The sequence below is a fragment of the Xenopus tropicalis genome, chromosome 1 (genome assembly GCF_000004195.4).
Source record: "Xenopus tropicalis strain Nigerian chromosome 1, UCB_Xtro_10.0, whole genome shotgun sequence".
Lineage (NCBI taxonomy): Eukaryota > Metazoa > Chordata > Amphibia > Anura > Pipidae > Xenopus > Xenopus tropicalis.
Genome location: NC_030677.2, coordinates 178905547 through 178919145, shown reverse-complemented (window position 1 = coordinate 178919145; position 13599 = coordinate 178905547). Strand labels below are relative to the sequence as shown.

The window sequence follows — 13599 nt, the reverse complement described above, 5'->3', positions numbered from 1 at the left end:
GACCTGTGAGTGCGGGACATCTCTACTTGCTATATATATATATATATATATATATATATATATATATATATATTTCAGTAGTAGCTAGAAAATGATAAATGGATGGCAAAATGTGAAAGTAAGCACTGGATGAAATTGCACTTAACATTGCTCTGCCTTATAAATCCTTAAAGCTTCAATATTGATTCAATGAAGTGAATGCAAGGATCATTTCGGGGAGGCTCTGACAAGTAGACAATTGCTTCCATGGTTACATTTTGATATGCAGTGTGGTCACTGTGCTTTGTTGGGTTCCTCCCCCCTCCATTGAAGTAAAATAACAAACCACGGGAGACCCTACCACACATGGTGAGCATCATCCAGGAGCAACTTTAAAAAGATCAAGCTAACCAGCCCAAAGCCAGCCTTGCTCTAGAGAAAGCTCCCCCTCCTGATTTATACTGAAAGTACCAGGGAAAGGGGAGAGAGGAGCGCTGGGGCATGCAGTCTTGCTGGATAGACACATCTTATGATGCACACAAATAAAGCCATAACAAGCATTTCATATCCCAGGAGGAGTTCCAAGGGGGAAAAAGTGTCATCTTAACAACCGGGCACTTCTGATTCTAATTGTTAAGTCTCTAATAGAACGTTGACTACAGTGTCAGGTAATCTTTTATTTGCTTTCCTCCTTTGCCACTTTGTAAAACTGTGCCTTGAATTATACTTAGCCGTTAACATTTTTCAGAGCAGCCTTATAAACAGTGCTCTTATCTATAGGCATTTATATTTAATGATTACATGTATTGAATGTGTATGTTAAGCGCACTAAGATTTAATGATGCATAAATATTTGCTCTTAAGGGTGGAACCTGAAACTTTTCAATTGGCATATGGTAATAGAAAACAATTCCTTTGATTATATGTTATTGTTTTTTCATTTGCATGCTTTTCAATAAATTAAATAAAATAAAAAAGCATTAAATAAAAATGCTTTTATCAGTAGAATAATGACAAAATGATGTCCATGGCTTACTGCCTATATATTCTTTTGAATGCTAGCTAGAAAGATTGCTGTTACACTGTATTCCTCTATAAACCAGAGATAGATGTTCTTAAGCTAATGTTAAACCACAACTCCCTGCATCCCTTGGTAACCAGTTTTGGAACAAGTGAGGGATTGCAAGCTGCAGAGCACTTTTCTGAATACCTTTGTAGAATACTTCCTCTGATATTCAGCTATGTAATGCCATAATTAAACAAAGAGATAGAAGTGCAAAATATATATGATTAGGAATAGTTTAGATATTAGAATCTAAGAAAATATAATAGCTTTTTGCCTGCAGGTTACTTAAAAGACAAACAAGGTATTTTTAAAAATGCACCATGTTATTCATATAAGTAATAAATATGCTCATTGACAATGGGGCTTATTACTCAATTGGATCTTTAAATTAACAGAATGCATAGGATTAGTATGTATCTGACTTTAAGCTGCTTGGCTTTCTACATTGCAATTCCTACTTTTAGCATTTTCTTCCTTTTCACCAGCCGGTTCCTTTTCTGTCCTGTTGCTGTGCATTCTGTTGAACATATTGATTTGCCAGTAAAGGCTTTAGGCTATGTTCTATAATAGTAAATTACATTGTGATTTCAAGTGATTTTCTTGGTGCCACCTAAACATAACTTTCTGATGGTGCCCTCTGTGATAATGTCTTTCTGAATATGTCTTCTGTGATGTTGCATACTTTTAAAAAAACCTTGAAAGTGTTTTGTTGCTTTCTTTCAAAATATATGATATACAGTATATGATACAATGCTATTTTAAAGCTTTACTAATTTAGTGCATGCGTGCGGTCTACTGAGTTATGGAAATCTCTTAAGTTAACTTATGTAACAGCTGTTCTTACTCATCCTAGTACATTGACTGAATTACAGAGTTTTTTTTTGAATGTAGCAATAGTAGGATAAAGAATTATAATGTGGTGGTTTCTTTCAACATAGATGCAGGCAAATGCTATTTTTTATGAAAAATCATAAATGTAACTAGCTGAAGGAGACATGTATTACATCTACTACTTCATCTACTAAATTCCTTTAAGTTTTGTTTCCAAAACTCTAAGGGCTAGATTTATCAAAAATCAAGTTGGCATTTTTTACTAATGCGTTTTCTTCCCCCCCATGTAATATACAGCATTACAGTAAAGGAACGGGTGTAGATTTTGGGTGTTTTGCTCCCTGAGTTTTCCATAGTCAAAACATGTGGACCAAAACATGCACTTGGCTGTTCCCTATAAAATTCAGCTGTCTCACAAATCTGCATTACTTTACATTAATACAAGGCTTACCTGGCCAGCGCTGTTGCTAGCTCTTTTCCAGAGGGCAATGAAGGAATATAACAGGCATTTTGTTCCCATATGTTGGGGATACTAACAAAATTGTTCTGCCCAAAATTGACCCATATGCTATTACATATAGTGTATAGAGTAAAAAAGAATTTTGTATAAAGAGATCCCTTTCTGCCTATTTCTGAGACTTATATATAAGGATAAGTTAATTATACAGGGGGTTTAACTGTACGAAATCTGTTTTAAAGTAGTTTTTTTGCTCTCACAATTGCACAAAAGAACCAAAAAGGTTTAATCAAATGTAAACTGAAAATGGTTTTAAAAACGTAACTTTTTTTTAAAGTTTTAAACGTTTTGTACTCTAGCTTTTTAGTTTGGAATGTATACCTGAATCAACAAACAGTTATGTGGCACACTCCAGCCCTTATCAGAAGATAAGAATAACCTTCTATTCTTTCAGCAATGTGTTATCATGTCCTTTCCTGAGCACTGGAGGTATGGTGTTGTGTTACCATCCAGCATTCCTCTCTCCCATCCAACAGATGGCACATGAGTGAGGAGATCATTCCTGAGCAAGATTCGTTCATGTGACCACACCTATACTGTGCTATCTTTTTTCATTTTATTATATTTTAAACAGAATATGCCCGAGTGAATGGTTTGTATGTATGTAGTTTATATGAATAGTTAGTTGTGTTAGTATGGTTAAGTGTAAACATAAAGAAATAAACTCTCTCAGTTTCTTATGCCGAGGGAAGTAAATACATTTATTAAAGACATGAAAGTCCTTAGGGAATGAATGGAATTTATTTTTATAATAATGTTAATTATTTTCTGTTCATGTCATGCCATTGGTTGATTATTCAAATTCATCAATATTTTACAAATAGGAAGTTGCCTAGTTAACCCTTGCTTCCTACAGACAGTGCGCAGCAGAGGAGATTACAGCTACAGTAGCAGGTTACAAGTCTCAGGGGTGGGGGTTTAAGTCATTAAGGTTCATTAGGCTGCTGGTGCTCCTCCTCCTCCACCTCTTGGTGCACTGACATACACTGGATACAGTGATAGAAGAAGCAGCTCAGGACAGGACGGCAGGCTATGTCACACCTTGGCCCCTCGCCACCCTGTCAGACTACCTGCCTGTGCACACTGGGCACAGAGCTGTTCTCCCTGGTTCCGGTAAGTAACAGGAGTGGTTATGATTCCCATAACAGAACAGTCATTTATATGTGAGGGCAGAAGGAGGTTTATTAATGGCATGGCATGGGATTAGAGTTCTATAATCTGTTTCATTTCTGCTAATCTCCGTGTACCTTATGTGCAAAAAAATCCTTATAGGATATCTATTGTGTCTGTAATCCTTATACAAGTTACATAGCAATGTTTTACTTAAGACATAAGAGAAATAAGAAGCTCTGCATTAGCCGCTGTCCACACTTACCTAGAGTACTCACAGACTGCAGGTACCTCTAATGGGATGGACAACTTGTTTTGTGTCTGACCGACAGGTGCACATTGCAGCAATTTATACAACAATATACTAATTTCTGCAATTATTGTAAAAGTTTAATTTTGAACATTTTACATCATGTGTAATAAATGCCTGCACCATGCACCACTGTTTTGCAATTTCATTGAAATGCATGCACTATTTATTTTATTAATAAGAATTAATGCGATTATCATAATGCATTTGCAGGGTGAACTGTACCTCTCTGTCTGTCAGTCTTTTAATTGTAGTACAGATCTGATCAGTTTTCACTCTATACTATTTACACAATACTATCTATCTATCTATCTATCTATCTATCATCTATCTATCTAGCTAGCTATCTAGCTATCTATCCATCTATCTATCATCTATCTATCTATCTATCTATCTATCTATCTATCTGTCTATCTATCTATCTATCTATCTATCTAGCTATCTATCTATCTATCTATCTATCTATCTATCTATCCATCTATCTATCTATCTATCTATCTATCTATCTATCTATCTATTATCTATCTATCTATCTATCTACCTATCTATCTATCTATCTATCTATCTATCTATCTATCTAATCATCTAACTTTCCTTTCAGACATTTTTTAAGACTGAGAGCTTCTGTTGTTAGTACATTGTAGTATATTCACCTGATACTCTTGCTGACAGAAAGTCAGAATGCCTTGCAGGTCATATGAGCCTGAATTTATATTAGCGTTTCCATTCTTGTGCTTGGCTGGAGGCTCAAGTGTAAAGGGGAAGCAACCGTACATACCAGAAAAAACACATTTTTACTCTAATATATAGTGGGAGTCACATATTCATCTACTTTTTCATGGAGGTGTTTTTGCCAAATACTTCTGAAACTGTATTAATATTATGAGTTATTTGTTGGGGGTTTGCATTAGTAATTTTCATTTGTGTCCATTTAACATATACTAACCAGTCATTGGTTGAGAAGACATATGGCTTTTTTGTTTGTTTGGTGAAAGCTTTGTACTAGCATGGCTGAGAAATGTGTAATGCAATTGTTGGTGTTTCATTATCCAAGTAGGCATCCTTATATTTTCCATAGCAGTTAAAACTGGAGGGCACTATTTCAGTAGAGTCATATCATATGTATATGATATGCTTATTTGAGCAACCTGTATGACAACGCCCTTTTTCACTTAGAAATAAACAATATACAGCCAATTAAGGCTACCTTTGCAGGATAAACTATGTCAATATGTTGTACTGAGAATTGGCTGAAAAATATTTTTATTTATAAAAATAAAAAAGTCAATATAAACCCTTTATATACAAATAGTAAATTTTCCTTTAATGATGAAATTAAATTACTTCCCCCATTTGTTAAGACAAATCAGATGTATATATTTGCACTATCATTAATTTGTAGAGGTCTCCTATATGTTTTTCTTCCCCCAGTGTATGAATATTCTAGATCAGGGGTCCTCAAACTACAACCCATGGGTCGGATCTGGCCCCCCAAGATAATTTACACGGCCCTCGCTGCATCCTCACCCCTGGCAGTGGGGAGGGGGAGTGGCGGAGCTGGGAGAGGGAGGACAGAGCGTGGAGTGGAAGGACGCTGCAGGGAGTGGGGGAGTTGAGAGAGAGAGGACAGAGTGGGGAGCGGAAGGACGCAGCAGGGAGTGGGGGAGTTGAGAGAGAGAGGACGGAGTGGGGAGCGGAAGGACGCAGCAGGGAGTGGGGGAGTTGAGAGAGAGAGGACGGAGTGGGGAGCGGGAGGACGCAGCAGGGGAGCTGGGACAGAGAGGACACAGTGGGGAGTGGGAGGACACAGTGGGGAGCTTGGAGAGAAAGGGGGGAGCGGGAGGACACGGCAGGTAGAGGGAGGATGGAGCGGTTGTCTGGGTTTGAAAAAGCTTCCTATCTGTGAAACCCTGCCTAAAATCAGTCCAATTGCCACCTCATAATGTCCTATGCGTGTGAATGTCACTCATTTAGGAAGGTGCAGAAGCTACCTCCATAGTGGTTTATTTAAAGCAATCAGCAAGGATGGTACAGATGTTTCCCCTTTGTTTCAATTTAGCATTGAATGTAGCATTCCCTAACCTCATGGTTATTGGACAGACCAAATTTTATATTTATATATGTAGGGACCCATAGGGTTAACATGCCCCTATGGCTTTAAACCCTACCACTTCCTTCTTTATGATGTTACAGGGCAAAGACCCATGTATCTAGTTTACAGTTTTGCATATGTGCCTTATAGGTGAACCACACCCTTTGCACTCCAATATAGTGTTTAGCAAAGGGGTGGGTCTTTCTCTTTGGCTGCCTCTGGTGTCTCAGGTGGAAGGTCCACTGAGCCTGGGATCAACAGGGGGGCCCCAGTAAAGCCAACTTTCTCGGAAAGTGAGGCAGATAGTAAAGGAAGCAAGAGCAGTTTATAGCTCCAACCAGGAGAAGTAGCTGGAAGTACCCTTCCCTACAGGCACTGTTGCCTTAGTATAGGGCCACGGTTAAGACATGGGAATCAGGCTAGTACCTAACCCCTGATCCATAGTTGGCTGTTGGGATCCTAATACAGCTTAGGTATTCATCCTGAGGACTGAGGTATCTTTCCAGGCTGCCCTCCATAGTGGTGCCCCGCTGACCAGGTGTCTTTACCCTGCACAGACTCATTAGAGGTGGGATAAACCGGTGAGCATCCTCTCTTGTTGTCCTCTGCATGTGTTACTGCTAATTCCTCAATGTGAGTGTGATCTATCCCTGTGCACTAATCTGTCTTGGATAATGACCAGTTGTCGTTGTTTCATCAGCAAGAACCTTCTGGTATCCATTATTTCCCATTTTATTTTGCATACAGCATCAGTGAGTTGCAGTTGCACTACACCCCGGGATATTTCCAATTAGCAAAAGCCCATGTGAGGGGCAGAGTCCTATGTACCCCGTGCTCTAAACCAGGGGTGTCAAACTCAATTGCACAGGGGGCCAAAATCCAAAACACACTTTAGGTCGGGGGCCGAACAGGATAATCATTTATTGAGCACACTAAAACTAAACTTTTAAAACTTTGTGCTTTTCAGCAATAATATGTAATATATATATACACCACTGCCCATAGTTATATAGATCCCTTAATGATATTAGACTCAAGTATATTAATAGGGTCTGGGTGAGAGGAGACTACTAGAAAGCAGGTATGATCCTCTAAAGTGCAATAGTGCAAAACGCTCTCTGTCGAAACCTTGCTCATGCGAATAGAGCCCTCAGCTACACAATATGAAACTAAAGTCCCGGCCAGGAACTTACTTGAAATAGAACTGGAAAGAAACACGGGTTCAGTGCCGCTAGCTCACACCGCTTGTTCGGCGGCGTCACTACTGCAGCGCTTCCTGCTTGTACAGATCCCTATTCAGACCACTTCTTCTTGGCGTGTTAATCACAACCAATAATATATAAAATGATCTTGCGGGCCGGATATAATTACACGCCGGGCCAGGTGTGGCCCGCGGGCCTTGAGTTTGACACATATGCTCTAAACCCATTCTAGCTGGCGCTGCCTGTTTTTACAGCCAAATAGGGGTTACATATATTTGTATACACACGAGAGCCATGAATATCCTGTAAATAGTATCCAAATAAATGGTGCTTAGTGAGATGATTTGTGTCACATGATTCAGTGAAACTTGTGTATTATAAAAAATCAATGTGGCCCCTGTTGGAACAATAGTACAATAGAGGATACCATTATTCCATATGTAAACTTTATGTTAAAGAGACAGGCCATAATGCAGGCCTGTATTTGTATTCCATTCAGCAACTTGCTGTGTTTGACCCATAGTGCTAAAAATGCATCGTCTCATCCTGTAATGTTATATCTTTATGCAGGATGAAACTTAACTAGAGGTTGCTTAAGACAGAACCATTCTTTCGGGCATCTGGTGGGAATCAGTTAAATGTTTGCCTTTCTATATTTTACTTTAACATGTCTTTATGATCATTATTACTTGTGCCTAATTGTCAACTGATATTTGTTTGTGGTATAGGAGAAAAAAGACTGCTATGCCAAAGGCATGTGCAGTTGCATGCCTGCCACAAGTTGTTTCAACTATTTGAGTCCTAAGGATAATAAAAGAGTTAATTCTAATTGGACACAGGCCATTTTATGCCCAATAATGTCAGGAAAGCAAAAGCTAATTGGTTTTGTGGTTTTCACTACTATTAACATAACAGCTTTGTTACTAACATGGAGGTGAAACAAGAGCCTCATGAAGAACCCAAACTTCTAATCTGGCAGTTGGTTTAGTCCTGTAATGGTAGCATTTAACACTAATACTTCAGTTGATTCCATATTATAGTACAGAAATATTTGTCTTTGGGGGGGGGTGGGGTCATGAGAAAATTTTTGAGATATAGTTATAGTTTGCCTTGAATATTATTGCATGATTGTGATTAGAGCTCTAAAAGCAATAATATAGTTGGTAAAACATTTTATAGAATGCCAATACAGAAGCCAATAGCTAATAGCATGACTTATTGGCAACGTGCAAACATCTATATGTCATTTATTAAAAGCAGTTAATTATGACTAGACTAAATATATGTACTGTCTTCTTACAAAAATGCAAATAATGCACCAATAAATTGATATATTTTTATGCATTATACCCCTTTTTGTACATATTCCAACAATGATTTATAACTGTATAATTATAATCAATACGAACCTTGGTCTCCAACCTTACATGTATTTATAAAGGTTCTACAACTTTGCTTTCACTTTTTGGCATCACTTATAAAGCCTGTATACTTGGGAGTTACAGAATGGCCAATGTAGTTTGACAACTTTCTTTCATTGGTAATGCCAGGTTTAGAGAATTACTACTTCAGAATTTAGTGCTGAAGAGGGAAAACTGTGTTTCTTTTTTTTTTTTTTTGTCTTCTTCTGCCTTTGGTCACGGAATCTTGAGTTATTTGTGATGAATAGAAAATGCAGTCTGAGCCTCTGGGGCTATATTGTGAGCTGTGTTGGGTCTGATCATTCAGAAGAATCCAGGTGGGGGCATTGTTATACCTTCCTCCTGTGAACAGTCTATTCAAAATTAATCAGGAAGAACACAAATTAGACAAAATGCCATGCATTCTACACATATAATTGGATGAAATACTGGTACTTGGTAGAAAGGAAAGGGCATCTTGCTGAGAGAGTTTAATACAGAGCTGGCAAATAAGATTCCAGTTGAAAGTATATTCAAAAGAAAAATACAACTTTCATTTCACAAAATGTCTGGTCAAATGAACGCCTTCTTCTAGCATCCACTAAGTTTACTTTGTATGCAGCACAATGACTATTGCTGTAGCTCTACAAACTCTAAAACTATTGGGGTGAATCATGACATCAGGAAAACACCCGAAATGGGCAAATGACCTACATTTTTCTTTTGATTGGCAGATGGTCAGTCAGTCTTTGCTTGATGTGGTTGCTGACTCGAGTCTATGTAGTACCCCGGTCTCAGGCTTTTTTTTTTTTTTAACCCAGGCCTCATATGCTTATCAAGATAGGGCCTCCAACACTAAAGAAGCCCCTATTAGAAAAAAAAAAAAAAATTAAAAAAAAAGTACAAAACACATCATCTATTTTGTAGCACATATTAGAAGTTTCCACTATATTTATCTGGTGATCCTTCCAGCTGTTATCTAAAGCTCATGGCTGGGAGTCTCTCAGAATTGTAGTTACATATCAGCAGGAGGACACCCCAAGCAAGTTGCAATTACCAAATGCATATGTTATATTTATCATTTTCCATTGTATTTATTGTCTTTGGTTTCATTCTTATTGCTATGGCTGTGTGAACTTCATATATGGATATATGGATATGGATTATAAAGTAAGATTTCCAGATTTCAAAAATGAAATATTGGGACAGGGAGGGGTGCCGATTTTATGCCACACCCACTTTTTGTCAAAACCCCCCATTTCTGTACACCCACTTAACACTACAGCCACCATATTTCCTTAGAAAAGCTCCAAAATAAATTTATATATATTACTTCCTTCAACAACAAAAAAGTTAGTGCGAGAAGTTTGGAGGATGTGGGAGAAGGGATCACGCCTTCCTTTTGTCATGGAATAGCAACAATTGGCTGGGTGGTGGCTCTGTTGCCCCTGGGACAACCAGAATAATTTTACACTATGGGAGCGTGTTACTTTGTAATTTACATGCTATTTAGCAGCTAGAGGGTCACAGGAAGAAAACCCCTGTTTTACATCATTTTCCCAGTAAATTTTTGCCCCCTTCCTTTAATTACAGGTCTGCTTCACCACTTGAAACATCACTACTTAAATAAAATTTCTATATAAATTCTATTCTTCTCCCTGCAGTTTAAAGTATTAAAGGTTTTTATAGAACTTTGAGAACAGCTTCTTATTAAATAAATACAAAGTAAACTGGTAACAGTCGGCTATTAGTATTATAAAGAGCTTTTATTTCATGAAGTGTTTTATATTATTAAACTGGGATTTCATACTAGCAAAAATTTTTGTTGGCAACATTTCATTTCAATATACAATATTTTTATTTTACAATTTTTATTTTATAATATTTTACCAGCTTTAAGCATTACTTTATCAGGGACTTAACATGGCTTTAATCCAGCCATCTGGTTTGGGTATGCTAGGCTAGCCAATTTGTGATGCTCGTCTAAGTCTTAGAAGTTTCCCACATTTTTAAAGGTTAGGCAAGAAGCTACCTTTCTGAATAGATTTTGTATAATTCTCTCGAAGACAATGGGGCAGCCATGGAATAAAACATGTGCGTCATTCTCTAAAGCATAAGATCTCCTGGCTGCCTTTGCTATGGCTGAAAGGCAATTAGCATTTCAACTAGCCAATTTGGTTAGACTCAGTGAAGTGCATGGGTGTGTAATTTGCTGCTCTCTGCTTGGTGCTGCTGAGAACTAGCCGTTGTGTAATCCTGTCAAAGCACCTTTATGTCGGGCACAGCCGGCATTGTTAGCCATCCTAAAGAATTCATCAACAAAGACACTGCCGTACATCAAACTAGGGGGTGTCGGGGGGAGCGCAAAATGCAATAACTTGCTAATAAGAAAATGATAGCAATTATTAAGTCATTATGAAAACTGGAAAGAAAATAATGGTGTAAATTTCCAATGCAGTTTTTTTTATTTTTCATTTTAGTGTTCTGATTACACCAGTGCAATAACAGCTATCATGTTATGTATTCTAACAATAATATTCTAAAAATAACTTAGTTGCTGCCCGGGGCTCAAGCACTGAGCTGAATTTTATTTATACAGCTATTGCTAATTTCTCATCATAACAAATTACCCACTATTGTTGGACTACAACTTTTAGATAAAGGGGGATAGGGGTGAGGGTTGTTGTAATTCCAAAACACATCTTCTAGTTAAGCTTTGTTTATGGGCCTATGTTTAGTATAGATGTAAATTACCCCTAGAGTACTCTACAGAGGACATCAGACTGCCTATTTATGTATTATTGTGAATACAGAAACATTCTTGGCTAAAACATAGGTAGTACCATATCTGTGAGATCTTAAGGTTAGTGCTACGCAGGCAGATTCTCGGCCTGCAGATAACAAGCCCAGAATCCGCCATTGCTCTCCTTACTGCTTTCTGATGTGCCTGCACCTGGAACCACTGCAAAGGCCCGGGTGAAGGCACACAGAGCGGATTTTGGTGTGTAAACATTCGAGTATGCATTTTGGCACCAAAATGCATTCCGTGCACCTGCACCTGGGCCGCCACAGTCACTCCAGGTGTAGGCACATCAGAAAGCTGTTTGGAGCGTAGGGGCAGATACTTGGCCTGCATTTACTGGTGTGAATACTTATTTCTTGGTAAAGCAAAGGAATCAGTATAGAAATTTTTCACAATAGATCAAAACATTCTATTTCTATTCATCATCACAGAGTTAGCAGTATGGCAGCCACTGCCATAACAAAATAAACACTAGCAATTACATTTCCCTCTTAGAGAAGCTAAGTGCTGATGAATCCACTTATTTGAATAGCATAGTTAATCTGTACATTTTATACTCAGTATCTGTTCTCTTTATTGTTTGAATTATGACACACTTATATAGTTATATATAATCATCCAGTAAGTGGAGTTAGTGTTTAATTTTGCTAGATTAGTACTGAAAATGTGCCTTCCACTAAATTTTACCCCAATAAAGCGGTAATTGGACGATTCCCAGTCCCTGATAAACCATTCTATCTGTCATTGTTTTCAGTTTCACTCTTGTTTTTTTCTTTCTGTGTAATGAATTACTGATTTATTACTGCCTCAAATTGAAGGTCTGGGACAAGTTTAGTATTTAGAGTTCCTCTCTCTTGCTGTGGAATGAGTGTGACTAAATCACTCTCCCAGCTTCGCACAGTGACTCTCCACAGACAGTTGGGACAGTATTCACTATTGAGCATTGGGCTGAACCAGTTTTTGAAGTAAGCTCTTTTTGGGGCTTCTCATAATTCTTGATTTGGCTCATCCACACCAGTTTCATAGGGCGGCCCAGTTGTGAAAAAAATGGTAGAATGCATTCTTTGAATTTTTGCTAAAGAATTTTGGAATGACATTGCTTTCTTAGCACACAAAGCTGAGTTGTTTTCTAAAATCTATGACTAGATCTTAATAATGTTCCTAAAATGCAGTGTTCATTTGAGTGACAATTCTGATTGCACTTTTGCTTGATGAAAGTGCTGCAGTTAAACCATTGCTTTCACACTGGATCTGGGAAGGGTGCCATTGTTTTTGCAGAATGATCTATGGCTTCTTAAATATTTACGATGGAGTCAGGGAGAGAAAGAAGATCTTGGTTGTAACAAGCATTTGAATAGGAATTGCCATGGCATTATTAATTGCATGTTAATTTGACATGAACTATATAATCTGCAACCCACCAGGTTATTTTACTAAAATGAGATGTATCCTCTAGTCTAACACAATTAAAATTAGGGATTCTATAATTTTGAAGCAGAAAACCAGAATTGAATGATAGATAAAAATTATATTTTTATTGTTTTACCATACATTAGGGTTAATTCACTAAAGTGCATTAATTTTTATCGCATGCTTTTTTGCATTAAAAAAGACGTGACAATTAGCGCGTGATTCACTACAGTATTATCGCATGCGTTAATTTGCGTGCAACCACATGCGGTAATGTTAATGCATGCGTTAATTAGCGCGCAGAAAAGAATACTAACGCATGATTCACAAACACTTAGGCGCGCTAAATATCGCAATAGACTATGCGAAAATTAACACCTACTTGGGGCAGGCGGTAATTATAAAAAAGTACAGTTCATGAGCTTTTGGCAATAAAATATGGACTTTGCAGTGTTATTTATTCAAGTCTGTGTTGGCCCTAGAGTGATGTAGCCTCCAGTTTGCCGCATATAAATAGTAGCCACATATAAATAGTAGCATATAAATAGTAGCCACATATAAATAGTAGCATATAAATATTTATATGCGGCTACTATTTATATGCTACTATTTATATGCTACTATTTATATGCTACTATTTATACTCGGTGACTATTAGCGCACATAATAATAGGCATTAATTAGTGCGCATGCGGTGAATGCCGCATGTAATATCGCTCGTTAATTAGCGCAAGTATGCTTATAGTGAATCGTGCGTTAAGTGGCGAAAATTTTGACGCGATAACATTTTTATCGCACGCTATAAATAGCGCACGTTTTAATGCACTTTAGTGAATCAGCCCTTTTATGTGATATAATTGTGTGTTGGATTTTACACTT

The 13599-nt window shown here is 37.6% G+C and overlaps 1 protein-coding gene across 1 annotated transcript in view; it reads left to right on the top strand.

Moving 5' to 3' along the window:
- The first annotated feature begins 363 nt into the window (after positions 1-363).
- The window catches only part of adgrv1 (adhesion G protein-coupled receptor V1), a 198323-nt gene continuing 185087 nt past the window's right edge, over positions 364-13599 (top strand). Inside the window, exon 1 of the mRNA XM_031893453.1 lies at positions 364-647. The gene's annotated coding sequence lies outside the window, so the exon portion shown is untranslated. The remainder of the gene's footprint in view (positions 648-13599) is intronic.